The sequence below is a fragment of the Pleurodeles waltl genome, chromosome 9 (genome assembly GCF_031143425.1).
Source record: "Pleurodeles waltl isolate 20211129_DDA chromosome 9, aPleWal1.hap1.20221129, whole genome shotgun sequence".
In the NCBI taxonomy this organism is placed as follows: domain Eukaryota; kingdom Metazoa; phylum Chordata; class Amphibia; order Caudata; family Salamandridae; genus Pleurodeles; species Pleurodeles waltl.
Genome location: NC_090448.1, coordinates 405,955,541 through 405,983,196, shown reverse-complemented (window position 1 = coordinate 405,983,196; position 27,656 = coordinate 405,955,541).

Genomic DNA, 27,656 nt, shown 5'->3' with positions numbered 1-27,656 from the left:
TCAACTTCCATCCTCCAGCTTTCAGGACCAAAAGGCAAACACTTCGTCAAATTACGACTTCCTCTGGGTGCAGATCTTACAAAGAGAGATAGAGTGGCTGTGCTCCCCAGCCCTCTCCACTACCACATTTCTATGGACCAAATAACAAACTCAAAACATAAGATAATAAATGTAAAGTAAACAAACACGTCACCATCATGAGGTTGCAATAGTGCTCGCTCCCCCTTGCCTGCCACACCCCACCTAAATGTAGGCAATGGCAACTGCAGAGCTGTGATTATTAGGGAAGCATAGCTCCTCTTTAAAAGCTCAATAAGTCACATATCCCGGGGCGTGGCTTGACGCTGTTCGGAGATGGCCGCCTTCTGCTAAGCTCCGCGGCAGGAGTTGGGAGTGCCGGCAGCTTCATTTGGACATATATAATGTCCCTGCAGATGGCAGAACTCGGGGGAACATGCCTGGAATTAAGTGCTCCCCCTAAAAGGACTTCAGAGGTACTTTTGCATCCTCTTTGATGATTTTTATGGCGGTTGTGTGTGAATTTTTACAGCGGCCGCCATTTTGTTTTTTCTTTTACCCCACATTTCACCTTTTTGAATATGCTTTGATGCCTGAAATACTTTTTTTTTTTTTTTTTTACATTTTTTGGCATCTAGGTGTAGGCTTTTGTGCTCTCTACTCATTATGCCTTACTTTTTGGAGCAATTTTATCCAGATTTAACTTGTTTTTTCACTCTAATCTCTCATCTGAGGTGAACCTTCACTTTATAAGGCATATACTTTATGACATTTTGGGCAGGATTATATATTCTTGCTTATGGGCAGATCCAGGAACCTTCAGTTGACCCACAACAAAGTACAGTGTAATAAAACTCCTGATAATGGGCCAGATGTACCAAAGGTTTGCGACTCGCAAACGGGCAGAATCGCAATTTGCGACAGTGCAAAATCGGAAATGGGATGCAAAAAGCCCATTTCCGACTCGCAAAAAGCGATGGGACCCGTTTGCGAGTCGCATCCGTTGCGACCCCATTTTGAGACCCGCAAATAGCAAGTCGCAATTTGCGAGTCGCAAACCTTATGCAATTGCAACTCGCAAATTGCGACTAGTCGCAAAAAGCCCAGTTTGCATGTCCCATTTACCACTAACTCAGAGCAGGTGGTAACCATTACCAAAGTATAAAAGGGGACCCAGAAGCCATCTGGGTTACTCAAGATGGCGGAGATATACCTGATAGCAGTGAGGAGGAGATTCTACGCAGCCCAGCAGAGGAGGAGGAGGGGCCACAGACAGGAGAAGATATATAGAACCAGGCAGACTCTTTTTCAGCAAACTGAAGAGGAGATCTATGACAAATACCGCCTTAGCAGCGCAGCCATTCTAGAATTAATAGATTTACTCAAACCACAGCTAGAACACCAGACTCTGCGTGGCTGCGCCATTCCTACGCATGTGCAAGTACTATGCTCACTGCACCTCTTGGCAGGGGGTCATTGCTGTGGCAGGTGGGGTATCCCAAAGTGCAGTGTCAAGGTTCCTCAGGGCCTTCCTAGATGCCTTAGTCACGCACATGTCTCACTTCATATACTTACCAAGGAATGAGGCAGAAATGAACAGCACCAAGCTGGACTTTTACAGGATTGCCCACTTTCCCCATGTCATAGGGTGTGTAGATGGGACACACATTCAAATATGCCCCCCTGCAAATCTGGAACACATTTTCCGCAACAGAAAGTGTACCCACTCACTCAACATACAGGTTGTTTGTGATGCCCATTATGTCATCACGGACATCGTAGCTAAGTTTCCAGGCAGTACCCATGACTCATACATTTTTAGGCATAGTGGGATACATCAACGCCTGGAACGTGGGGAATTCGGAGACGGTTACCTCCTAGGTAGAGCCATAGACACTTGCAGACATACACACAGGTCACTGTGCACGACTATCTGGACTTCCTAACAGTGTACTTTTGTGCCCAACAGGTGACAGTGCCTATGCTCTCAGGCCTTGGATCATGACTCCGTTTTTAACACCCAGCACTGAATCAGAGAGGCAATACAACAGTGCGCATAAGAGGACCAGGAACCTGATAGAGCGCACCTTCGGACTCCTGAAGGCAAGATTCAGATGCCTCCACCGCAGTGGAGGCGCCCTCCAATACACCCCCATTACCGCATTCAAAATTGTGGTCGCATGCGCCATCCTCCACAACATAGCCACCCGACGTGGGCTACCTCTCACCCCTGCAGACCCAGATCCGGATGATGAAGAGCAAGAACAACCACATCGCCATCATGGGGATAGGAGTATAGCTAATCAAGGCAGACTGAGACGGGACCACATTGCAACACAATATTTTGGACGGTACGTGTCAACTCCCACCATACTCACCTATTGACCAAAAACTCCATTTGTTAAGTGGAACAAAAATAACTGTTTTATTACTGTAAGTAAGAAACTATATACAAGTCGAAATTGTCCATGGGCAGGAAAATGCCAACCAGTCATGTGGCACATTAACGCCATGTGCCACATTTAATGGTCCTGGGTGTTATCTATGATCTCCTGCCCCTCCTGCCAGCCTGGCTGGTCCCTGCTGCGTCCGTGGTGCTGTGCCTACCACTCCTGAGCACCCTGCTGTCAGTGGCAGAGACACTGCTCACTGTTGAGCCCTCCTCACTGTCTTGGGGTGTTTCCCCTGTGGCCCTCGACATTTCCTGTGTCTCCATAAGTTCGATTATGTGGGTGAGACGTCCCAGGCCCCTGGCAACATCCCCAGCAAAATGGCCCATCTCTACTTGCAGCCCAACTGTCCTCCTCGACAGGCCTGTTGTATTAATGGCGAGCCTGCCGATCGATGTGGCCATCCTGTCCAGTCGGTGCATTATCTGCCGATCTCTGCGCCGCCCAGCCTCTGCCTGGGCCAGCAGTCCTCCCGCCAGTTCCCTAATGGCAAGGGCAAGGTCCCCAGTGTTCTGGCACATCATGTCCATGCGTCTGTTGAGGTGCTGCATGCTTGCATGGTTGTTTCTCACAAAGCGGTGCAGCACACCACTGATCCTGCCCAAAATTCTGTTCTGCAGGCGCTGACCACGCAGCAGATGTTCCTCACTGGTGGTTGGAGGAAGTATCCCGGATGCAGACTGCAGCCCAGATGGTCTTGTCCTGCGACGCCTGCGCAGCGGTGGCTGCCCTGTGCTCCCACCTGTGTCCTCCCTGCCTGTTGCTGGCGCAGCTTCTGGCGTGATTGTTGCAGCAGGTGTTGCTACTGCAGGGATGCTGCTGACCGTGCAGGTGGGGGTGCTGGCGGGTCCTGGGGTGTCCTCCTGGGCCTGGGTGCTTGGGGTGTTGGAGGTGTCTTGCTGGAGACCTGTGGGACATGGGGAACAGACTGTCAGTGTCTACTATCTATTGCACACATCCTAATAAACATTTGCCTATGAACTGCCTATTTGACTACATTTCCCATAATGCATCATTCTGGCAATTTCTACCCTGAAATGGAGCTATTTTGGTTGTGCATGCACCTGTGTACATGGTGGGTGGGGGTATGGCATTGATAGGGGTACAGGCTTATCAAATGGTACTCACCGGTTGATGTGCCGGGCTCTGAGGTGTCCAGGTCCCCAAATCCACACACTGCCTCCTGGTCCAATGTTCCTTCCACCCTTTCTTCCAGGGGTGTGGGTGGTGGCACAGATGATGGTCCCCCTCCTGTGCCTCTCATCTCCCGGAGCCTTTCTGCCACCCTCTCCTTGGCCCGGGAGCGGAGGTCATACCACCTCTTCTTAATGTCCTCGATTGTCCTGTGGCTCACACCCAGGGAATTGATTTTATCCTGAATGTCCTGCCAGAGTAGTTTTTTTGTGGCCTCAGGGACATTGAGGGCTGCTCTCCCAAAAAGCTCATCATGGTGCTGACAGCATTCCTCTGTCAGCACCTCCAGCTCCCTCTCAGAAAATTTGAGCTTCCTCTTTCTTGGGGTTCCCTCCATGGCAGCTGCTGTTTGTTCTGTGTGAAGACTGGCAGTTATAAAAGGGTGTGGTCCTCCCTCCTCCCAGGTGTATTTGTAAACTTCCTGGCTGTGATGTCATCATCATGTGCCAGGAAGTGTTTCCAGAGTGTTCTGGTGTGGTTTCTGGAGTGTTCTGCTGCACCTGCAAGCAATTATCAAGGAAATCGCAATTTGCGACACCTACTCGCTAATTGCGAGTTCGTTTTTTGCACACTCGCAAAAAGCGACCTCGCAATCTGCGGACTCGCACACTGCGTTGCGAGTCCGGCTGCGAGTCGCAAAATCGGATAGTTTTTTTTTCTGGCATTACATATTGCGACTCGCATTTTGTGAGTCGCATCAACTCGCAAAATGCGAGTCGCAATTTTTATTTTTGCTACATCTGGCCCAATATTCCTTTATCAAACTCCTTTGCTTCTTTATCAAATATGGAGACTACAGGAGCTACTTCTCTCGATGTTACACCTTCAACAACTGTTTCTCCTCCTGCTCTTACGAATAAAGTTTTGTCTAAGCTTCCGGTAACGGTCTCGACATCCACAAATAAGAGAGCTAAAAAGGATCCTCCATCCCCTATTAAGGTGGTAGATACTTTATCTATGGAATTACTTCTTGTGGAAATAAGAGCGCTCACACCTTATATGGAGGATACTAATAAAAAATTACAAGTATTGGATGACAAATGGTCTCTTGTGGAGAACAGAGTCTCTTCTGTGGAACGAAGAGTGGAAGTCCTTGAGGATACAGTTCTATCGATACAGTCTTTACAATCTGAAGTTGCTATGCTGAAAAAGCATGCAGAAGATATAGAAAATTGGAATCGCAGGAATAATTTACGCATTTATGGTCTTCCTGAAGGAATTGAAGGTTCAGACTCTTTATCTTTCTTTCTAGAATTTTTGCCCAATATTCTGGACCTGCCTATTTCTCCTATTATGAATATACAACGAGCGCATAGGCTTGGTCACCCTTCACATTTGGCTTTAACATTAAGGAAACAAAGAGGAATAATACTGTATTTTTTGGAGTATACAGACTTGTTGAAGGTTCTCAGAGCAGCAAGAGCTAAGGGTCGGATCACGTGGTCAGGGTCCAATCTTTTTTTTTGCTCAAGATTATGCTAAGTCGATGGCAGACAAACGGAAGAAATTTCTAGCTATGCATCCGGCATTGAAGTCGCTTAATGCCCGATATGGTCTTTTTCATCCATGCCTGTTCAAGGTTACATACAACAATAAGACCACAACATATGTGGACCCAGTATTACTTCAACGGTTTATTGACTTTTGTAGAGGTGAAACAATGGACACTTCCAAATTATCAGAGAATTGATGATTAAATTACTTGTTTTTTCTTTTTTCCCTTTTATCTTGCTCATATTTAAGGGATGTGTCCTTTCTTGGTTCAATGTAATCTTAACAGTGTTCAAGTATTTAAGAGGTTTACATGTTTCCTCTGTTTTCTCTCTTTTAGATATTTTATATATTCAGTGTCACAGTCTTTTGTGGTTGCAAAGTGTGTGGTTGGATCTCCCTTCTGTGTCTGCGGTTATGGAGTGAGGGTTGCGTCGTCCTCCCTTTCTGGCTTCATCACCCTCATGTTGTTTTTGTCTCATAAGTATGTTTTTATTATTCGTTCAATGTTCTTTATGTAGTTTTAATGTTTTCTTCTATATTACACTCACTTGGTTTTTCTAATTTTATCCTCTCTTCATTTTCTTTCTTCTCTTCTCTCTTCTCTTTGTTTACTTGTTTATACTTCTATTATTCATTTTTTTTACCATAAATATTTTCTTTTGGTTCAATTTCTACATACTAATAGGTGATCTACATGCCTAACTTTCATGATCACGGTATTTGTTTTCTATGTTAAATGACAATTAGATTTCTTTCATGGAATGTTAAAGGTTTGGGATCCCCAATAAAATGTCAAAGATTTTTAACCCATATTTTAAAATTAAAAGCTGATATTGCCTTGTTACAAGAGACTCATATAACATGTGCTGAGGTGGCCAAACTTAAAAGACAATGGGTGGGTCGTGTTTTTTCCTCTCCGTGTATGGGGAAAAGAAATCGAGTTACTATACTCTGTCATAAAGCTTTGAATATTTCTGATTTTTCTCAAGAGTCTGATGAGCAGGGTAGATGGGTTATAGCTTCAATGAATATTAATAAAGTACCTTTCACTATATTTAATGTTTATGCTCCAACCCAACCTGATAACTCTTTTTGGAATGAAATATTAGCTAAGTTAATGACTCTTTCTGATGATTATTTAATTTTTGGAGGTGATTGCAATAGGGTTATGGGTCCCTTCCTTGATCGTAAATCTAACCCTAGATTTGTACCATCCACCATATTTCCCAGTTTACCTCCATGATTGAACAAAGAACATTAACAGATGTTTGGAGATTGTGTAACCCCACATTACAAGAATTCTCTTTTTTTCCTCCAGTGCATTCTTTCCAATTGAGGATTGATTATTTATTTGTCCCACAACATCTCGTGCAACATGTTTTGAATTCAGAAATTGGTACCATATTAATATCGGATTATGCTCCAGTGAGTTTGGATCTTGATATTTTACCACATAAACAGCCAAGATAGATGGAGATTTAATAACTCACTACTTCTTGATACTAATTTTACTAAGCTTTTTGAGAAGTTTGCTACACAATTTGTTGTAGAAAATGATAATCCCCAACTATCTGTTCAGATTATCTGGGATACTTTCAAAGCGGCCTCTAGGGATTTTATTATCTCTTTTGTTGCCAAAAAACGGAAAACGGCTAACAAAAAGTTATTTAACTTAATGGATCGTATTAAACAACTAGAAATTTTTTATTATTCTTCCAAGTCCAAAACTTGTCTTAAGGAATTACTTCAAGCTAAATTCACTTTTAATAGAAATTCGACTGATATTGCTAATTCTTATCTTCTTAAATCCAATGCTAAATATTATGGGGGCCAAAATAAATCAGGAAAACGTTTAGCAAATTATCTTAAAATTAAAAAAGATAGAACAAGGATTGAATCTATTTATAATTCTTCCTATCTTTTACTACACAAGAACGAAGATATCTTAGATGAATTTGTTCATTTTTTTCACACAGTTATATACCCCTGAATATGTTCCCACGCAGGAGCTTATTAGGGATTACTTGTCTACTATTAAGTCACCTGTACTTCCCTCTTCTGAATTCACTGCTCTCGACAATGATATCTCTATTAATGACATTCTGGCTGCACTAAATCTTATTAAAAAAGGTAAAGCTCCCGGCCCTGATGGCTTTACTATTGAGTTCTATTTACATTTTTCTAAATTATTAGTTCCAAGATTATTTAATCTTTTTACTTATTTTGTTAACACAAAATCTTCTGGAGAGTCTTTTCAGGAGGCTTTATTTGTCCTTATACCGAAAGCTAACAAGGATCCAAAGTTTTGTAAGAATTATAGACCCATATTTCTAGTGAACTTAGACTATAAACTGTTGCTAAAATTATCGCTATGCGAATGGAATTGATTCTTCCTAAGTTAATTGGTAAGGAACAATCTGGCTTTATTAAGGGGTGTCTAGTATCAGATAACACACGCCTATTTTTTAACATGTTAAGTAAATCTGTGACATATAGAGATTCACTTTTTGCAATTACTCTTGATGCTTAAAAAGATTTTGATTGTGTTAACTGGTTCTTTATTTTTTCAACGCTTTCATGGTTTGGCTTTGGAACTAAATTTATAAATCTTATCTTATTATTATATTCCTCTCCTAAAGCTGCTATCTATTTGAATGGTCTCATCTCTCCTTCGTTCTCACTTCATAGAGGAGTTCGTCAGGGATGTCCGTTACTACTGCTTTTGTTTGTTCTTGCCTTGGAACCCTTTTTTATTGAAACTTAAGGCTAATCCAAATGTATATGGTTTCCGGTTCGGAGAGCGACAGATACAATTTTCAGCTTATGCTGACAATATCTTACTTTTTATGTCAAATCTGAAATCTTCACTTCCTTCTTTTCTTTCTGAGGTAGAACATTTGGCTTCTATTTCAGGTTATAAGTTAAATAAAGAAAAATGTGAAAATCTCCCCTTAAATAAATTTTGACTTCCGGATGACTTTAAATCTTGTAAATTTCACTGGAACAATGATAAAACTAAATATCTTGGTCTATGGTTTAAATCTTCATTTCGGGATACAATTTCTTGTAACTTCTTGCAACTATTCTCTAGCCTTGAGTCTCTTATATCTAAATGGAACCCTTTATTTCTATCCTGGTGGGGAAGATTAGATTCTCTAAAGATGATGTTACTTCCAATCATTCTCTTCTATTTATCAAATATTCCAATTAATATTCCAAATAATTATTTTAAAAGGTTGAATTCTATTTAACTAAATTCTGATGGAATAATAAGAGATCCAGAATGTCTCTTCAAAAATTAATGAGACCTAAAATTCACAGAGGAGTTAATTTTCTGAATCTTCGCTCTTATCATATGGCTTTTTCTCTTAAACAGGCTTCCTGTTTATTGACCGAAGATGTTTCCACTTTTTTGCCTTTATGGGTGGAGGTTGAAAAAACCTTTGTTGCTCCGTTTACATTTCCGGAAGTATTAACTCTGTCAAAAAAGACTTCATTAATTTCCCTCCCGATTTTGAATAACTCATGCAGAATTCTGCAACCTATTTTTACTTCATATGATGAAGACAGACTGCAATTTCTGAATTTGTCAATCTGGTTCAACAAACTCATCAAGTTAAATAATAAAACCATTTACTGGAAAGCGTGGCATTTGAAGGGGTTGAAGTGGGTCCACCAACTTTTTGACAATGATTCTCCTCTTTCTTTTGAACAAGCACGTTTTCTTTTTTCACTTCCATCCTCTTTTAATAAGAAATATGATGACCTAATCCATGCTATAAATACTTCTTATCAATCTTTCTCAGTTCAGCAAGCACCATTGGTGCGTTCTTCTCCAATTAAGAACGTGTTGCTACAGTCTGCCTCGGCTTCCCGTATTTACCAAACAATTACAGCTCTTCCTGCAGATAGACCTAAATCAGCAGTAGAAATACAATGGGAAAAAGATTTGGCTATTTAATTTTCTCCCTCATTATGGAATAATGTGTGGATTAAAATATGAAAGACCTCAAGAGCAGCTAATGCAATTCAAACTTTATGTTTTGTTTATAATAGACTATTAATTACACCTTAATCTTTACATAAAATTAATTTAAACCTTTCGCCCGCATGCTGGTCTTGTAGTGAACCGGTTTCAAATCTTAAACACATGCTTTTTGAGTGCCCATACACTTTTCAATTTTGGATTACGGTTTGGAATCAGATTAATATACGTTTTAAAACTCAAATCTCCTTAACTTTTGCAAATATATTTTTAGGCAGCCATGGCTCCGACTGGTCACGTTTTTCAAAAAACTCTATTGCAATTTTGGATCTGTGGTTGGCTGTTGCTTTTCAACAAATTACGAAAACTTGGAAAGACTCCTCTCAATTATCCGTTCAGGCTTGGTGGTATGGTATATGTTATAACCGTCGGTTGGATAGAGCTTATGTTTACCCTGTGTCCCTGGGTTTTAAAAGAGACATAATATGGTTACCTATTACGAATTACCTTAACTCTTTGGCTTACTCTGCATGTAATCATTTTCCTGGAAACCACCATGAACTGTTTCTCCTTATTTTTTATTGTACTTAACCTACTGTTTAGAACTTTTTCTACTGATATATGTAATATATGCATGTACATTTTGTGATTTAAAGTATTAATATATGTATTATGCTTCTTATGATGTACCTTTTAGGAAATTGAACTGTTACTGTTTTCTTTTCTCTCCCCACTTTCCCCATGTCATAGGGTGTGTAGATGGGACACACATTCAAATATGCCCCCCTGCAAATCTGGAACACATTTTCCGCAACAGAAAGTGTACCCACTCACTCAACATACAGGTTGTTTGTGATGCCCATTATGTCATCACGGACATCGTAGCTAAGTTTCCAGGCAGTACCCATGACTCATACATTTTTAGGCATAGTGGGATACATCAACGCCTGGAACGTGGGGAATTCGGAGACGGTTACCTCCTAGGTAGAGCCATAGACACTTGCAGACATACACACAGGTCACTGTGCACGACTATCTGGACTTCCTAACAGTGTACTTTTGTGCCCAACAGGTGACAGTGCCTATGCTCTCAGGCCTTGGATCATGACTCCGTTTTTAACACCCAGCACTGAATCAGAGAGGCAATACAACAGTGCGCATAAGAGGACCAGGAACCTGATAGAGCGCACCTTCGGACTCCTGAAGGCAAGATTCAGATGCCTCCACCGCAGTGGAGGCGCCCTCCAATACACCCCCATTACCGCATTCAAAATTGTGGTCGCATGCGCCATCCTCCACAACATAGCCACCCGACGTGGGCTACCTCTCACCCCTGCAGACCCAGATCCGGATGATGAAGAGCAAGAACAACCACATCGCCATCATGGGGATAGGAGTATAGCTAATCAAGGCAGACTGAGACGGGACCACATTGCAACACAATATTTTGGACGGTACGTGTCAACTCCCACCATACTCACCTATTGACCAAAAACTCCATTTGTTAAGTGGAACAAAAATAACTGTTTTATTACTGTAAGTAAGAAACTATATACAAGTCGAAATTGTCCATGGGCAGGAAAATGCCAACCAGTCATGTGGCACATTAACGCCATGTGCCACATTTAATGGTCCTGGGTGTTATCTATGATCTCCTGCCCCTCCTGCCAGCCTGGCTGGTCCCTGCTGCGTCCGTGGTGCTGTGCCTACCACTCCTGAGCACCCTGCTGTCAGTGGCAGAGACACTGCTCACTGTTGAGCCCTCCTCACTGTCTTGGGGTGTTTCCCCTGTGGCCCTCGACATTTCCTGTGTCTCCATAAGTTCGATTATGTGGGTGAGACGTCCCAGGCCCCTGGCAACATCCCCAGCAAAATGGCCCATCTCTACTTGCAGCCCAACTGTCCTCCTCGACAGGCCTGTTGTATTAATGGCGAGCCTGCCGATCGATGTGGCCATCCTGTCCAGTCGGTGCATTATCTGCCGATCTCTGCGCCGCCCAGCCTCTGCCTGGGCCAGCAGTCCTCCCGCCAGTTCCCTAATGGCAAGGGCAAGGTCTCCAGTGTTCTGGCACATCATGTCCATGCGTCTGTTGAGGTGCTGCATGCTTGCATGGTTGTTTCTCACAAAGCGGTGCAGCACACCACTGATCCTGCCCAAAATTCTGTTCTGCAGGCGCTGACCACGCAGCAGATGTGCCTCACTGGTGGTTGGAGGAAGTATCCCGGATGCAGACTGCAGCCCAGATGGTCTTGTCCTGCGACGCCTGCGCAGCGGTGGCTGCCCTGTGCTCCCACCTGTGTCCTCCCTGCCTGTTGCTGGCGCAGCTTCTGGCGTGATTGTTGCAGCAGGTGTTGCTACTGCAGGGATGCTGCTGACCGTGCAGGTGGGGGTGCTGGCGGGTCCTGGGGTGTCCTCCTGGGCCTGGGTGCTTGGGGTGTTGGAGGTGTCTTGCTGGAGACCTGTGGGACATGGGGAACAGACTGTCAGTGTCTACTATCTATTGCACACATCCTAATAAACATTTGCCTATGAACTGCCTATTTGACTACATTTCCCATAATGCATCATTCTGGCAATTTCTACCCTGAAATGGAGCTATTTTGGTTGTGCATGCACCTGTGTACATGGTGGGTGGGGGTATGGCATTGATAGGGGTACAGGCTTATCAAATGGTACTCACCGGTTGATGTGCCGGGCTCTGAGGTGTCCAGGTCCCCAAATCCACACACTGCCTCCTGGTCCAATGTTCCTTCCACCCTTTCTTCCAGGGGTGTGGGTGGTGGCACAGATGATGGTCCCCCTCCTGTGCCTCTCATCTCCTGGAGCCTTTCTGCCACCCTCTCCTTGGCCCGGGAGCGGAGGTCATACCACCTCTTCTTAATGTCCTCGATTGTCCTGTGGCTCACACCCAGGGAATTGATTTTATCCTGAATGTCCTGCCAGAGTAGTTTTTTTGTGGCCTCAGGGACATTGAGGGCTGCTCTCCCAAAAAGCTCATCATGGTGCTGACAGCATTCCTCTGTCAGCACCTCCAGCTCCCTCTCAGAAAATTTGAGCTTCCTCTTTCTTGGGGTTCCCTCCATGGCAGCTGCTGTTTGTTCTGTGTGAAGACTGGCAGTTATAAAAGGGTGTGGTCCTCCCTCCTCCCAGGTGTATTTGTAAACTTCCTGGCTGTGATGTCATCATCATGTGCCAGGAAGTGTTTCCAGAGTGTTCTGGTGTGGTTTCTGGAGTGTTCTGCTGCACCTGCAAGCAATTATCAAGGAAATCGCAATTTGCGACACCTACTCGCTAATTGCGAGTTCGTTTTTTGCACACTCGCAAAAAGCGACCTCGCAATCTGCGGACTCGCACACTGCGTTGCGAGTCCGGCTGCGAGTCGCAAAATCGGATAGTTTTTTTTTCTGGCATTACATATTGCGACTCGCATTTTGTGAGTCGCATCAACTCGCAAAATGCGAGTCGCAATTTTTATTTTTGCTACATCTGGCCCAATATTCCTTTATCAAACTCCTTTGCTTCTTTATCAAATATGGAGACTACAGGAGCTACTTCTCTCGATGTTACACCTTCAACAACTGTTTCTCCTCCTGCTCTTACAAATAAAGTTTTGTCTAAGCTTCCGGTAACGGTCTCGACATCCACAAATAAGAGAGCTAAAAAGGATCCTCCATCCCCTATTAAGGTGGTAGATACTTTCTCTATGGAATTACTTCTTGTGGAAATAAGAGCGCTCACACCTTATATGGAGGATACTAATAAAAAATTACAAGTATTGGATGACAAATGGTCTCTTGTGGAGAACAGAGTCTCTTCTGTGGAACGAAGAGTGGAAGTCCTTGAGGATACAGTTCTATCGATACAGTCTTTACAATCTGAAGTTGCTATGCTGAAAAAGCATGCAGAAGATATAGAAAATTGGAATCGCAGGAATAATTTACGCATTTATGGTCTTCCTGAAGGAATTGAAGGTTCAGACTCTTTATCTTTCTTTCTAGAATTTTTGCCCAATATTCTGGACCTGCCTATTTCTCCTATTATGAATATACAACGAGCGCATAGGCTTGGTCACCCTTCACATTTGGCTTTAACATTAAGGAAACAAAGAGGAATAATACTGTATTTTTTGGAGTATACAGACTTGTTGAAGGTTCTCAGAGCAGCAAGAGCTAAGGGTCGGATCACGTGGTCAGGGTCCAATCTTTTTTTTTGCTCAAGATTATGCTAAATCGATGGCAGACAAACGGAAGAAATTTCTAGCTATGCATCCGGCATTGAAGTCGCTTAATGCCCGATATGGTCTTTTTCATCCGTGCCTGTTCAAGGTTACATACAACAATAAGACCACAACATATGTGGACCCAGTATTACTTCAACGGTTTATTGACTTTTGTAGAGGTGAAACAATGGACACTTCCAAATTATCAGAGAATTGATTATTAAATTACTTGTTTTTTCTTTTTTCCCTTTTATCTTGCTCATATTTAAGGGATGTGTCCTTTCTTGGTTCAATGTAATCTTAACAGTGTTCAAGTATTTAAGAGGTTTACATGTTTCCTCTGTTTTCTCTCTTTTAGATATTTTATATATTCAGTGTCACAGTCTTTTGTGGTTGCAAAGTGTGTGGTTGGATCTCCCTTCTGTGTCTGCGGTTATGGAGTGAGGGTTGCGTCGTCCTCCCTTTCTGGCTTCATCACCCTCATGTTGTTTTTGTCTCATAAGTATGTTTTTATTATTCGTTCAATGTTCTTTATGTAGTTTTAATGTTTTCTTCTATATTACACTCACTTGGTTTTTCTAATTTTATCCTCTCTTCATTTTCTTTCTTCTCTTCTCTCTTCTCTTTGTTTACTTGTTTATACTTCTATTATTCATTTTTTTTACCATAAATATTTTCTTTTGGTTCAATTTCTACATACTAATAGGTGATCTACATGCCTAACTTTCATGATCACGGTATTTGTTTTCTATGTTAAATGACAATTAGATTTCTTTCATGGAATGTTAAAGGTTTGGGATCCCCAATAAAATGTCAAAGATTTTTAACCCATATTTTAAAATTAAAAGCTGATATTGCCTTGTTACAAGAGACTCATATAACATGTGCTGAGGTGGCCAAACTTAAAAGACAATGGGTGGGTCGTGTTTTTTCCTCTCCGTGTATGGGGAAAAGAAATCGAGTTACTATACTCTGTCATAAAGCTTTGAATATTTCTGATTTTTCTCAAGAGTCTGATGAGCAGGGTAGATGGGTTATAGCTTCAATGAATATTAATAAAGTACCTTTCACTATATTTAATGTTTATGCTCCAACCCAACCTGATAACTCTTTTTGGAATGAAATATTAGCTAAGTTAATGACTCTTTCTGATGATTATTTAATTTTTGGAGGTGATTGCAATAGGGTTATGGGTCCCTTCCTTGATCGTAAATCTAACCCTAGATTTGTACCATCCACCATATTTCCCAGTTTACCTCCATGATTGAACAAAGAACATTAACAGATGTTTGGAGATTGTGTAACCCCACATTACAAGAATTCTCTTTTTTTCCTCCAGTGCATTCTTTCCAATTGAGGATTGATTATTTATTTGTCCCACAACATCTCGTGCAACATGTTTTGAATTCAGAAATTGGTACCATATTAATATCGGATTATGCTCCAGTGAGTTTGGATCTTGATATTTTACCACATAAACAGCCAAGATAGATGGAGATTTAATAACTCACTACTTCTTGATACTAATTTTACTAAGCTTTTTGAGAAGTTTGCTACACAATTTGTTGTAGAAAATGATAATCCCCAACTATCTGTTCAGATTATCTGGGATACTTTCAAAGCGGCCTCTAGGGATTTTATTATCTCTTTTGTTGCCAAAAAACGGAAAACGGCTAACAAAAAGTTATTTAACTTAATGGATCGTATTAAACAACTAGAAAAATTTTATTATTCTTCCAAGTCCAAAACTTGTCTTAAGGAATTACTTCAAGCTAAATTCACTTTTAATAGAAATTCGACTGATATTGCTAATTCTTATCTTCTTAAATCCAATGCTAAATATTATGGGGGCCAAAATAAATCAGGAAAACGTTTAGCAAATTATCTTAAAATTAAAAAAGATAGAACAAGGATTGAATCTATTTATAATTCTTCCTATCTTTTACTACACAAGAACGAAGATATCTTAGATGAATTTGTTCATTTTTTTCACACAGTTATATACCCCTGAATATGTTCCCACGCAGGAGCTTATTAGGGATTACTTGTCTACTATTAAGTCACCTGTACTTCCCTCTTCTGAATTCACTGCTCTCGACAATGATATCTCTATTAATGACATTCTGGCTGCACTAAATCTTATTAAAAAAGGTAAAGCTCCCGGCCCTGATGGCTTTACTATTGAGTTCTATTTACATTTTTCTAAATTATTAGTTCCAAGATTATTTAATCTTTTTACTTATTTTGTTAACACAAAATCTTCTGGAGAGTCTTTTCAGGAGGCTTTATTTGTCCTTATACCGAAAGCTAACAAGGATCCAAAGTTTTGTAAGAATTATAGACCCATATTTCTAGTGAACTTAGACTATAAACTGTTGCTAAAATTATCGCTATGCGAATGGAATTGATTCTTCCTAAGTTAATTGGTAAGGAACAATCTGGCTTTATTAAGGGGTGTCTAGTATCAGATAACACACGCCTATTTTTTAACATGTTAAGTAAATCTGTGACATATAGAGATTCACTTTTTGCAATTACTCTTGATGCTTAAAAAGGTTTTGATTGTGTTAACTGGTTCTTTATTTTTTCAACGCTTTCATGGTTTGGCTTTGGAACTAAATTTATAAATCTTATCTTATTATTATATTCCTCTCCTAAAGCTGCTATCTATTTGAATGGTCTCATCTCTCCTTCGTTCTCACTTCATAGAGGAGTTCGTCAGGGATGTCCGTTACTACTGCTTTTGTTTGTTCTTGCCTTGGAACCCTTTTTTATTGAAACTTAAGGCTAATCCAAATGTATATGGTTTCCGGTTCGGAGAGCGACAGATACAATTTTCAGCTTATGCTGACAATATCTTACTTTTTATGTCAAATCTGAAATCTTCACTTCCTTCTTTTCTTTCTGAGGTAGAACATTTGGCTTCTATTTCAGGTTATAAGTTAAATAAAGAAAAATGTGAAAATCTCCCCTTAAATAAATTTTGACTTCCGGATGACTTTAAATCTTGTAAATTTCACTGGAACAATGATAAAACTAAATATCTTGGTCTATGGTTTAAATCTTCATTTCGGGATACAATTTCTTGTAACTTCTTGCAACTATTCTCTAGCCTTGAGTCTCTTATATCTAAATGGAACCCTTTATTTCTATCCTGGTGGGGAAGATTAGATTCTCTAAAGATGATGTTACTTCCAATCATTCTCTTCTATTTATCAAATATTCCAATTAATATTCCAAATAATTATTTTAAAAGGTTGAATTCTATTTAACTAAATTCTGATGGAATAATAAGAGATCCAGAATGTCTCTTCAAAAATTAATGAGACCTAAAATTCACAGAGGAGTTAATTTTCTGAATCTTCGCTCTTATCATATGGCTTTTTCTCTTAAACAGGCTTCCTGTTTATTGACCGAAGATGTTTCCACTTTTTTGCCTTTATGGGTGGAGGTTGAAAAAACCTTTGTTGCTCCGTTTACATTTCCGGAAGTATTAACTCTGTCAAAAAAGACTTCATTAATTTCCCTCCCGATTTTGAATAACTCATGCAGAATTCTGCAACCTATTTTTACTTCATATGATGAAGACAGACTGCAATTTCTGAATTTGTCAATCTGGTTCAACAAACTCATCAAGTTAAATAATAAAACCATTTACTGGAAAGCGTGGCATTTGAAGGGGTTGAAGTGGGTCCACCAACTTTTTGACAATGATTCTCCTCTTTCTTTTGAACAAGCACGTTTTCTTTTTTCACTTCCATCCTCTTTTAATAAGAAATATGATGACCTAATCCATGCTATAAATACTTCTTATCAATCTTTCTCAGTTCAGCAAGCACCATTGGTGCGTTCTTCTCCAATTAAGAACGTGTTGCTACAGTCTGCCTCGGCTTCCCGTATTTACCAAACAATTACAGCTCTTCCTGCAGATAGACCTAAATCAGCAGTAGAAATACAATGGGAAAAAGATTTGGCTATTTAATTTTCTCCCTCATTATGGAATAATGTGTGGATTAAAATATGAAAGACCTCAAGAGCAGCTAATGCAATTCAAACTTTATGTTTTGTTTATAATAGACTATTAATTACACCTTAATCTTTACATAAAATTAATTTAAACCTTTCGCCCGCATGCTGGTCTTGTAGTGAACCGGTTTCAAATCTTAAACACATGCTTTTTGAGTGCCCATACACTTTTCAATTTTGGATTACGGTTTGGAATCAGATTAATATACGTTTTAAAACTCAAATCTCCTTAACTTTTGCAAATATATTTTTAGGCAGCCATGGCTCCGACTGGTCACGTTTTTCAAAAAACTCTATTGCAATTTTGGATCTGTGGTTGGCTGTTGCTTTTCAACAAATTACGAAAACTTGGAAAGACTCCTCTCAATTATCCGTTCAGGCTTGGTGGTATGGTATATGTTATAACCGTCGGTTGGATAGAGCTTATGTTTACCCTGTGTCCCTGGGTTTTAAAAGAGACATAATATGGTTACCTATTACGAATTACCTTAACTCTTTGGCTTACTCTGCATGTAATCATTTTCCTGGAAACCACCATGAACTGTTTCTCCTTATTTTTTATTGTACTTAACCTACTGTTTAGAACTTTTTCTACTGATATATGTAATATATGCATGTACATTTTGTGATTTAAAGTATTAATATATGTATTATGCTTCTTATGATGTACCTTTTAGGAAATTGAACTGTTACTGTTTTCTTTTCTCTCCTGTTATCAAATGTTTTTGAATATTGTATGAATCTTCAATAAACTTTCTATTTTCAAGCTTAAAAAAATAATTCACATATCCCAAGACAGAGTACACAAGCTATCTTGACATTAATGGCATTGGCACCTTCACACTTAGGGGGTCATTCCAACCCTGGCGTGGATGACCACGGAAGCACCGCCAACAGGCTGGCGGTGCTTCCCTGCCCATTCTGACCGCGGCAGTAAAGCCGCGGTCAGAAAAGGGGATTTCCCCTGTCTGGGCTGAATCTCCATGGCGGCGCTGCAAGCAGCGCCGCCATGGAGATTCCGACCCCCTTCCCGCCACCCTGTTTCTGGCGGTTTTTACCGCCAGGAACAGGATGGCGGGAACGGGTGTCGTGGGGCCCCTGGGGGCCCCTGCACTGCCCATGCCACTGGCATGGGCAGTGCAGGGGCCCCCTAACAGGGCCCCAGCATGATTTTCACTGTCTGCTTAGCAGACAGTGAAAATGGCGACGGGTGCAACTGCACCCGTCGCACCCCTGCAACACCGCCGGCTCCATTCGGAGCCGGCTTCTGGGTTGCGGGGCCTTTCCCGCTGGGCCAGCGGGCGCTCCCTTGGCAGGCGCCCGCCGGCTCAGCGGGAAAGCCAGAATGGCCTCCGCGGTCTTTTGACCGTGGAGCAGCCAATTGGCGGTTTCCGCTTGGCGGGCGGCTTGGAATGACCCCCTTAATGAGGCACAGTCATTTTTCAATGTAAATATCAAATCTCGAGGTCACTTCTGGCACAATCAGATCTCCAGAGGACCCTAAGTGCTCCCAACTACTAATAGGTGCCCGTCTTTGTCCAAACCAGTACTTGGGCTACTCAAGCATTTTGCAGTTTAGCTGCCTTTAGCACTTCTCCCAGCATCTCTGCAGCTACCTCCTTCTCTTCTCTTTTCTGCCTCTGACTCCTCCATCTATCCACAGGTCTCTAAGTTCACTGTCCCTGTGATGCACCTGATCTTGCTCTAGGACTTCCAAGATTTCATCTATAATCTCAAGACCCAGGACTCTTGATGCCTACTCTGTCTGAGAAGTGATGAGACTGATCACCATACTTACACATATGTCCAAAAGGATCTGTCCATCAGAATCAGGTCTTTTCTATCTGGAGCTTCTCTGAGGTTGGTCTAAGGGCAGGAAAAGTCCTTGAAAGTCACTACATCCTTTTTCCTTGCCATCTGCAGGATCATCTACTTCTAAGAGTAGTAATGGAATTTGGCCAAAAATGATGCCATTTCTAGGTGTGCTGTGGTTGGTTCGGATCCACTCGTGGACCTTATTTAATCTAATTTCTTCATATTTATCTCCTAGCAACGGCACAAACATGCCCACCACAAAAAAACCCACTCAGGCCTCTACATGTCCTGCTAGACCAGGGTTCTGCAAAGTCGTCCTGGAGAGCCGGGTCCATGCCAGGTTTTTAGCATATCCACATTTAGAAGAATGTAGATTTCTGAAACATCTTTTTTCTAAATGTGGATATGCTAAAAACCTGGCATTGACCTGGCTCTGCAGAACCGACTTTGCAGAACCCTGTGCTAGACCATGATGTACAGATTCTTTCTTTAGGATCTGTATTTTAAGTCCTCAGTTCCTCTAAGGCTGTTTCCAAACATGCTGTTGTGTCCTGCAAGTGAGGTTGAGCCTGGACATTAAAATATTCCATTGTTTCAGCTCAGCTCTCAACAGCCAGTAATCTGGTTCCCACTAAGTTGAGGGGAAGATCTGCATCTTAGCATGCAGGACCGAGCATTGTGTGGGCCTGCCTATAGCCTCTGCTTATGGGCTATCTGTATCCTGCCCTTCTAAGTATTCCGCCTTGACTGACAAGGAGGGCAACAAGCTTTTTCACAGTCTTTTTAGCGACATTCTCCTGGTCCTCCATGCACTCAGGTGCCCTTTATTATTTCATGCCACCACTGGGATCACTCTCATTAGACCACCTAATGTGCCTGTGGACCTGCCACCTCATTTAGTTCAGTAACCTCTCTGTGGTCCATTTGGTGTAAAGCAGAGCACACAAAGGTCCCCAGCCCCAGAGTCAGACCATACTCTAAATCTGTCTAATCCAAAGCTAGTGTGGGAACTACAGGGTCACAGATCACAGTACCTTCAGTCCCAGACAGTGTTTAAGTATTTATGCAAAATAAACACATATGTCTTTTAGACATAAAATCATGGGTCTGACTGAATTCCAAAGCACATCCTATGGCTCTTATGTACTGCATGGGGTACCGTTGTTTTTGCAGAAACACATACATCACGGGTACCTCTTTACCCATGGGGATTCCTCCCTTTTTATATAGAAACAGAATTCACACAACCCAGACATGCAAAAAATAGAATAGCACATGAGCACACTGCTGTGCAGTCCTTCACTCCACAAGTTAGGCAGTGCATGACCTAATGCCAGAAAACGTAAGTACATAGATAAATACACCAATGAGAGTGCACACACAACCACCGACAAAGACCTACATTCTATACGCAATAAATATTTCCATGCTGCTCCCATCTACACTGGACAAAATCAAAACTTCTACTCTACATCCACACTGGGCAAAATCAAAACCTCTGCTTCGAATCCACACAAAATAAACTCAAACATCTGTTTCACAATCACACAAGACAAAATCAATGATGTGTTCCACAGTCACACATGATATTCAACATACCATTGTCCTCACCACTACTTGCATCCAAATTAGATTTGAACCCAATATCCATACACCAATTGTGTTCAAAATCTTTGTGAGCCAAGATAAATAATTTCCACACTCCCAGACTAATTCAAGCATTCTGGCTGACAGAAAACTAAGAAGATGTTTACACCAAGATGCATGTAGAATTCCTAAATCCTTTTAGAAAGTCCTACAGGCTTAAATTCAATAATTGAAGAAGGGAATGCAAATCTGACCTCCCTATTGAAAAAGACACATTTCATTATTGCCTTATTAGGAGTGGCCTATTGATACCAGTGTGGCTGATAATAGCACTTACCAACTTCATCAAATTTATGAGATCTGCCGTGTTTTGGCGCTTCTGTTTATTTTCACGTGGAGATGGTTTATATCTTCCATTCCCATAGCTTATACAATATAATAGGCTGAGTATCCTGTGCCACCCTGAGGCTATCCAGAAGTCGAGGTGTAAGTAAGATGCTATAGGCCAGGTGTACAAAGCCCTTTTCTATTTCTTAACCCCTTCGCTGCCAGGCTTTTTCCCCCTCAGGTGCCAGCCTTTTTTTGGCTATTTGGGGCAATTCGCGCTTAGCCCCTTACAACTTTTTGTCCACATAAGCTACCCATGCCAAATTTGCATCCTTTTTTTCCAACATCCTAGGGATTCTAGAGGTACCCAGAGTTCGGGGGCTCCCCTGGAGGAGACCAAGAAATTAGTCAAAATACAGCTAACTTTTGTGTTTTTAAAAAAAAATGGGAAAAAAGGCTGCAGAAGAGGGCTTGTGGCTTTTCCCCTGAAAATGGCATCAACAAAGGGTTTACGTTGCTAAAATCGCCGTCTTTCCAGCTTTCAGGAACAATCAGACTTGAATCAGGACATCACATTTTTCAACACAATTTGGGCATTTTACTGGGACATACCCCATTCTTAATGTTTTTTTGTGCGTTTAGGCTCCTTCCAGTTAGTGACAGAAATGGGTGTAAAACCAATGCTGGATCCTGGAAAGCTAAACATTTCTGAAAAGTAGACAACATTCCAAATTCAGAAAGGGGTCATTTGTGTAGATCCTACAAGGTTTTCCCACAGAAAATAACAGCTGAAATAAAAAAAAATTAAGTTGTGGTGAAAAAAAACAGCCATTTTTCTCCATGTTTTGCTCTGTAACTTTTTCCTGCGATGCCAGATTTCTGAAGGCAATATACTGTTACATCTGCTGGACTCTTCTGGTTGCGGGGATATATAGGGTTTGTAGGTTCTTCAAGAGCCCTAGGTACCCAGAGCCAATACATGAGTTGTATCTTGCAATCGGTTTTTCGGGGTCCCCATATTAGCACGTGAAATACAGGGCATTTCTCAAATTGACATCTTTTTTACACACTGTCTCACATTTGGAACGGAAAGATGTAGAGAATGACAAGGGGCAATAACACTTGTTCTTCCACCCAGCGTTCCCCCAAGTCTCCTGATAACAATGGTACCTCACTTGTGTGGGTAGGCCTAGTGCCCGCAAAAGGAAATGCCCCAAAACACTATGTGGACATATCAAAATTATCAAATACAAAACTACCTGTTTTTGCTGGGGGAGTACCTGCATTTTTGGTCCTGGACTCAGCAGCCATATAGGGAAACCTACCAAACCCAAACATTTCTGAAAGCTAGACACCCAAGGGAGTCCAGAGAGGTATGACTTGCATGGATCCCCAGTGTTTTCGTACCCAGAATCCTCAGCAAACCTCAAATGTAGCTAAAAAATCACATTTTTCCCACATTTCTCTGTGGGATCACTGCACTGGGACACATTTCTACCACCCAACGTTCCCCTCAGTGTCCCCCTAAAAATGATACCTCACTTGTGTAGGTGGGCCCAGTGCCTGTGAAAGGAAGAGCCAAATACTTGTTGAAATTGAGGGGGAACCAAAGCATGTCCAAAAGGGCAGTTTGAAAAGAAAACGATTTTAGGTTGACAAGTGGGGCAGAATTTTTATTGGTATGAATGCGACAATGCTGGGTAGTAGGAATTTTGCAGATTCCGGAAGGTTACATCACATAAATTTGGGAAAAATGTGTGATTTACAGCAAAGTTGGAGGTTTGCAGGGCATTGTGGGTAAGAAAATGGTGCGGGTGCATGTGAAGCACACCACCCTGGACTCACCCAGATGTTTAGTTTTCAGATGTGTCTAGGTCTTGTAGATTTTTCTACATGGCAGCGTCCCAAAGTCCAAAAAGTGCAGCCCTCACCATTCCAAGTGTGATGATTTTGAGAGTTAGACAAGCTCTCCTCGCCCAAATGTAAAACCAAAACCCAAAATAATCAAATGTCCTCTTGCTTGCCGTGGGATAAGATGTTTTAGAGTGCCAGGAGAGAGGTGAAAGACCGTTACTCCCTTCAGTTGAGGGGGGGCATAACCAGGCCCATAATGGTTGGTAGCCACCACCCTACTATGTTTTATTTATTTTTTATTCCCTGGCATCTAGTAGGCTTTCTTCCCCCCAGGGAGTGGATTGGGGGTAATTGCCCCAGGCAGAACAACTTTGTCCCCATTTATTTGGGTAGAGGTATGGCCATACCCCCACCCTCTTAAAAAAAAAAAAATATTCTTCCCTGGTTTCTGGTGGGCTTTTGGCCTTCCACAAATAGGCTGATCTACTCCCAAGGGGGGCAGATATGGCCAGCTGTAATGTGCCTCCATGCATAGCAACCCTTTCCCAAGGGACTGCCTCCCAAACAAAACACACACACCAATCCATGGTGCTTAAGTGGTTTCTGCTTCCCCTAGGGGCAGATCGGCCTGGGAAATAGGCCGATCATCCCCCAATGGGGGCAGAAATGGCCTAAAGTCAACTTGCCTAAGGGGTTGCTCCCCTTGCGTGAAATTGGCAACAAAAAAAATCCCGGGTGCCTAGTGGTTTCTGCCCCCAAGGGACAGAAATGGCCTAAAATAAACTTCCCTACCAGGGGAACGACCCTTGCCTAAGGGGTCGCTCCTCACGTGTAAGAAAGTAAACAAAAACAAAACAAAAATTATCCCTGGTGCCTAGAGGTGTCTTCCTCCTGGGGCAGATCGGCCTAATTAGAATAGGCCGATCTGCCCCCAGGGGGGCAGAAATGACCTTAAAATAATTTTCCCCCCTGGGGAGCGACCCTTGCCCAAGGGGTCGCTCCCCTCATGACAATAACAACAAAAAAATATCCCTGGTATCTAGTGGACATTTCTGCTGCCTGATCGCTTCACGAACGGGCCGCAGAAATGCTCAGAGAGACATCAAAGGAAAGGCCTATCCTTTCCTTTGATGCCTCTCCCGCCCTCACCACGTGATCGGACCAGAAATGCTTTTGTATTTCTCTTACGAGCCACGCTCGAAGCTGGGTTTCCACTGCGGTGGGGGCGGCCTCTGATGAGGTCAGCGTGCGATTGCGCGCTGACATCATCAGACGTCACTGGGAGGTCAGTGGGGGGCGGGGTGGAAAGGAAAGCGATTCCCTATCATCCCTGCCCATGGGAGGATGGTGCTTAGCTAGCACTCCCTGAGGGTCCATAACAGGACGTAACAGTTACGTCCTCGGCAACCGAACGGTGTATTAGAGGGCGTAACCGTTACGTCCTGGGCACCCAAAGGGTTAAGGGTAGAATCTGTATTTTGGGATGTTAAGAAATGCAAAACGTTCTTTTCTGATGTACAAAGGCCCGTAGGAAATCGCAGTTTGTGATCCCCAGAATATGAAATCGCAAGAAGGGATTACCTATTTGCAGTTCCTATCTGATGTACTAAGCATTTCCTACTTGTGATTTGGGCATTTACGAAATGCAATTACCATCGACTTTAAGTCGAAGGTAACCATGTGCAATTTTAAAAAAACACCCCAAAATGATTTTTTTTAATTGCAATAGAGAACACATATTCCCCTTGGACATATTTGTGCTCTACATGTGTTCCACTATTTTTGGGGTGCACCAAGAGAGGCCTTTTGCCCATTGCCATGCTTGGGTATGCACTTTCCAAATAGGAAATCACATTTTAGTACAACTGCCCCTTTATGCCTATGGTATTCTCGTAGACTATAGAACCCTAGAGGTAAAATACTGTATGCCCTTTTGGTAAATATATACACGGGGTTGAGCATTTCCCAATGATTTATTTGTCAATCATGCGGTTAGATGTTTACTTTCACCTCTGATTTGTACTCATGACTATCTTGATCCACAGGTGAATGAATTACCCCAACATCTTTCCCAAACGCGCCTGACATATGGGGTGCACTGTCAAATTTGTCTGTCGTTAATGGGTGTCAGGGTGTGAGTAATGTATCTGTGCGTGCAGGGGGTAAGAGCCGTTTGTCTATAAACCCAGAAGACATACAATATGGCATTGCTATTCCCCTCTGCACCTAGAACCCTCAAGAAGACAAGGTCTGTGCCTTGTACCATCCATGGACCTATCCACCTCTAGCGGTAACAGGCTCTGTTGTATCGTATGCCAATGCAACTTCAGAAGCAACAGTCTCCATTCGAATACTTCCGGCTCATACAGTTCTGGAGGTAAAAGGCCGAGTTACACCATCACCTTAAGCTGTACAGTTCACAGGCTGTAAACCAATCCCCTGAGCTCACTGAGCCCCAGATGTGACAAGCTAGCCTGTGCTGTCTATAAGCCCGTGCGCCCCAGAGGTTAGAAGTTCTGAACCTCCTGTAACACACAGCTGTCCGGGCCACGGGGTCTGCATCCCTGTGCGAGGCCTGTTTGTTTTTTCTGTCCGAGTCTCTGGAGCCTCTTGAGCCCTAAGGGTGACGGACTCTGAAGCCCAGTTTCAGGCCCTCAGCCATCTGTAGGGCGACCACCTCTGTATTCCCGAGTCAATCATGTGCATGTTTCGGTTAACAGAGGATAGTAGACAGTGCTTAATTTGTAAAAATAGAAAAAGATCCAAACGGAGGGGCCCAAAGTGTTCATTAGGTGCCTGCCACTGGCATCGCCGAGTGTTTGAGTTGTGGAGTCCCAAGGCTACTTAGTCCTCATTTTACCTCACGCCTCTTTCTGTCACCGCCCCAGACTGACTGTCTCTTTATCTCTCTTTTGCAGGCTCTTTTTCATCCCTCTTTTCACCATGTCACTATTTTCCTATCTTTATTCCTCTATTTTCTACCCTTCTCTCTCTCACACTCGGAGTAAAAATCTAATGATGAAAAACAAGTCTTGTTCCCGAAAAATGAGTTCCAGTACCCATCGCTTGCAACCACCTGCATGGATGACACGCTGGGTGTAGGAGGACAGCTCACTGGGAGAGTAGGCCTGAAGGTGCAGGGAAGGCGGGGTTATTTCTGGTCACATCACCGCCCTTGAACACACTGTACCTCAAGGTGTAAGTCATTGGGATTCTGGGCTTGTGCTTGAAGAGTGAGGTAATGTCTGATCTCTGAGAGACTCGCAGAGAAAGGGGAGGTGAGCAGCAGAGGAGCTGCGAGAGGACACCTTCAGCTGGCACGAGGAGTTGCCAGGCGCAGACTAAACCTGCCCGCTCTTCTTACATTGACTTTTAACCTGCCTCCTGAAGGCCGATTCAACCCTGGCACCTACTTGTATGCCCACTGGGCGTGGTTTCAGGATATCATTGGCAGTATATCGTTTGATGCAAACATTGTGTCCTAAAAAACGTTTACAAAAATATCTCCAAGTTGGGCTTAATAACAGAAAATCCACATCCAGTGGAAAGATATTTTATTTAAGGCAATATTTCTGGACAGATATTCTTAAATTCAACCACTGACTGTACTCACTTTTCTTTCTAGGACGACCCATGAATATCATAATCACTGTTGCGAATGTTACTGTTCAGGTTAATGTCATGGCATATTGGCTAAATGGTACTACATACTACTGCATCCTGTTCCTATGGGATCACTGCAGGCGTGGGCAGGGCTGGCCTTAGCGCCGGTGGTGCCCTGTGTGACAATGTTTGTTGGCGCTCCCCAAAGACCACCACGATTCCTTCACTAGCACTCTTTAACAGTGCCCCTCAAGTCTCCACAACCACTCTGCCTCAGGTGCATTTAATCAGTTTTGTAGCGCCACTCATTTCAGTGTAGGTGTCAGAGCACTTTACATCACACACACATTACACATAGGCAATCAATTATAAGTCAGTAAATCAGTGTATAATAAATGGCACAGAAGACAGAGCACTAAAAGATGTAAGAGTCACATGTCAGCCATACAGGTAGGCTGTATAGTTTAATAGTGCTTAGTCTGGAGAAGCACAAATTCAGAATTTAATGTATAACACCATGGTTGGATGTTCTCTTTAATAATAAGAATTGATTTATTCCCAAATGAACCCTTTCTGCAACAAAAGGATAATAAAAGATGGGGAAAAAATAATACTCTCTAATCTATACCTTGAGGAATGCACACAGTTCTTTGATGACAGTAGCTTACTGTTCTATGTAAGGATTTTATCTTATAAACTCCAAGTAACAAAAGGATCTCTGACAAAAGCAGTAACGCACTGACCCATTTGCGTTATATGCACTTTGTGATCTGCGTGGTACATGTTCTTTGCAGGAGACATATTAACCCTGTGTGCTACCTTAAAACTTCCACTAGAGAAACCGCTGATCTCTCTCCAGACAGAACATTAATCATCGGAGTTATCTTGACATTTTTATTGTTGCCAGAAAATTGCTGGAGGCAAGGAACACAGCAGCAGGAGCTTTTAAAACTACTATAATATTCTTGCAAATACCGCGTCCCCCCAGAGTCAGCACCCGATGCGGTGCCATTGGTCACACCACCCTAAAGGCGGCCCTGGGCGTGGGAACAAAGTAGGATGGTGCTGCTTGGGTGGGTTGCG